The 2,265-nt window shown below is 54.6% G+C and overlaps 1 pseudogene; it reads right to left on the bottom strand.

Moving 5' to 3' along the window:
- Positions 1-280: 280 nt before the first annotated feature.
- Positions 281-982, bottom strand: LOC115314910 (annotated as a pseudogene).
- Positions 983-2,265: the final 1,283 nt, after the last annotated feature.

Raw genomic sequence — 2,265 nt, 5'->3', positions numbered from 1 at the left:
CTACCGGCCATCTCGCTCACCTCCTGCTTGGGCAAGCTACTGGAGGGAATGACGCTGCGACGTCTAAACTGCCACCTGGAGGCAGTAGACGCTCTTCCAGACTGCTTCACCGGCTTTAGAAGACAAAGGAGCACTGCGGACTCCATAACAAACCTGACCACCATTATGGAGGAAGTTAAAGAAAGGAGCTGGTCGACGGCCACAGCCTTCCTTCACGTGAGAAAAGCCTTCGATGAGCTCCCCCACAACACTATCTTCACGGCTGTTCAGAAGCTCGGAATCACCTGGCGCCCCCTGTCATACATATGTGCATTTCTGACTGAGAGAACACTGCATGTACGTGTCGGCAACACTTACAGCACACCACGCAGGATAACGGCCGGTGTGCCACAGAAAAGCGTGCTGAGCACGCTGCTTTTCTCTATTGCGATCGCGTCTCTTCCTTCGGCTGTCGGAGTTGTAGGTTGATCACAGTTCCTTGTGATCATGGCGGTTTGATGGACTAACAGCCCATCAAATCGCAGACAGGAAATGGTGAGAGTTGCAGCGGGCACTTACCAACACGGTGCACCGACTACACGAACGGGGCCTCCGCACCGAGGCTGAGAAGACCACGGCTCTGTTCCAGATTCCAGTACTACGAACTGTCGTCCAGTACTACACATCGAGGGACCACCTGTAAATTCAGAAAAGGCAGCAACTTATCTCCGGTTCATACTCAAAGCGCGCGTGTCCTGGAGACCGGCTGCAGATGCAGTGCTCCAGAAGATTCGCACAAGAACAAACACCCTGCGAACATTTGAAGGCACAACGTGGGGCACCTTGCAGGCCATGGTGCTGGCATTGTACAAAGGCCTAATTGTGTCCTGCCCAACCTACTCGCTGCCATTGGTGACACTCAACAGCACACAACAAGAAAACTTAGAGAAGGCTCAGAGAGAGGGACTAAGAATTTGCCTGGGCACGCCCCGAAGTGTCTCATCACACAAGACACTGGTCGAGGCCGGCGTAGCCACGAGTTGTGCCACACTACAAAAGCGGGCTCTTGGGCACCTTATCGAAATGAAGAATTGGCGCTCGATGGGCAGCATGATCATGAAGATTGCGCAGAAAACAGAGTCAGTACTTGGACGTGCGCTCTGTGAACTTGGCGACATCGCGGAAACCGCTGCGACCCTGGCCGTCCTCTCATCACTACAAGAACGTCCACAGGCCCTGGATGTCGATCTACACATCCCCGAATTGGGATTAAGCAGGACGGCAATAACAATGATCCTCCGGACCCTTGCGCTGTCCCACATTGAGGACCAGTACCACGGCTGGGCTCAAGTGTTCACGGACGGCTCAGTACGTCGCACAGACGGGTCATTAACAGCCGCGGCGGCCTTCGAGGCGGCTGGCGTTGGACTAAGCGAGAGCCTTACACACCTTGCAACCAGCACCACCACAAAACTAGCAGCGATCCTGCTCACCCTCAAGACCGTTCAGAAAGGCAGCACCAGGGGCGGCAAGTGGGTAATCTTGTGCAATTCCCAAGCAGCGCTCTCCATGCTAGATAATTTGGACAGGGCACCACCACTGGCACGAAGAATCGCTGCAGAAGCGATGGCATTGAAGCAGCTCGGACACCTCTCCAGGTTCAGTGGCCGCCAAGCCACTGCGGCATCAAGGGAAAGGAGATCGCCGACCAGATGGCCAACTTCGCCCTTGATGAGCCCTCTACGCCCTCATTCAAGGTGCCCCCGCCTGCGGACGACAAGCTCCTTGTGGCGAGGGAGATTGCAAGTCAGCACCCAGACGCAAGGATGGCTCAAGGCGATCGCCCAGCCCGTCTCCCAGCACACATGTACAGGGCAACAGCGGCTGTCTTCTACCAACTTCGGAAGGGCAGCGCCCTCACCCCCGCATGAATAAACAGGAGGAGTGCCTCTAGGAGTCCAGACTGCAACACCTCTGGGACTCCCGCAGATGACGTCCACCTCCTCCTACAATGAACCCTCTAAGACACAGAGAAAACGGTACTCCAGGAAGAGTAGGGAAAACACAACCTACCCTACAGCTCCCTGGAGGATATCATCAGACAACGAGGCACAGCTTGCACCAAAAAGAAGGCGCTGAAGAACTGGGGAACTACCTGGACGAAACAAGATTAATCTCCCTCCTCTGAAGGAAAAGGCAACAAAAAGAGAAATGGTGACAACAGCCTTTTCGACAGACTGACTCATCAATTCTACTCCCTGTGGTCGAACTAAATCAGGAAACTAC

Source organism: Ixodes scapularis, unplaced genomic scaffold (genome assembly GCF_016920785.2).
Source record: "Ixodes scapularis isolate PalLabHiFi unplaced genomic scaffold, ASM1692078v2 PGA_scaffold0__279_contigs__length_252992795, whole genome shotgun sequence".
In the NCBI taxonomy this organism is placed as follows: domain Eukaryota; kingdom Metazoa; phylum Arthropoda; class Arachnida; order Ixodida; family Ixodidae; genus Ixodes; species Ixodes scapularis.
This window is presented reverse-complemented; position numbering and strand designations above follow the sequence as displayed.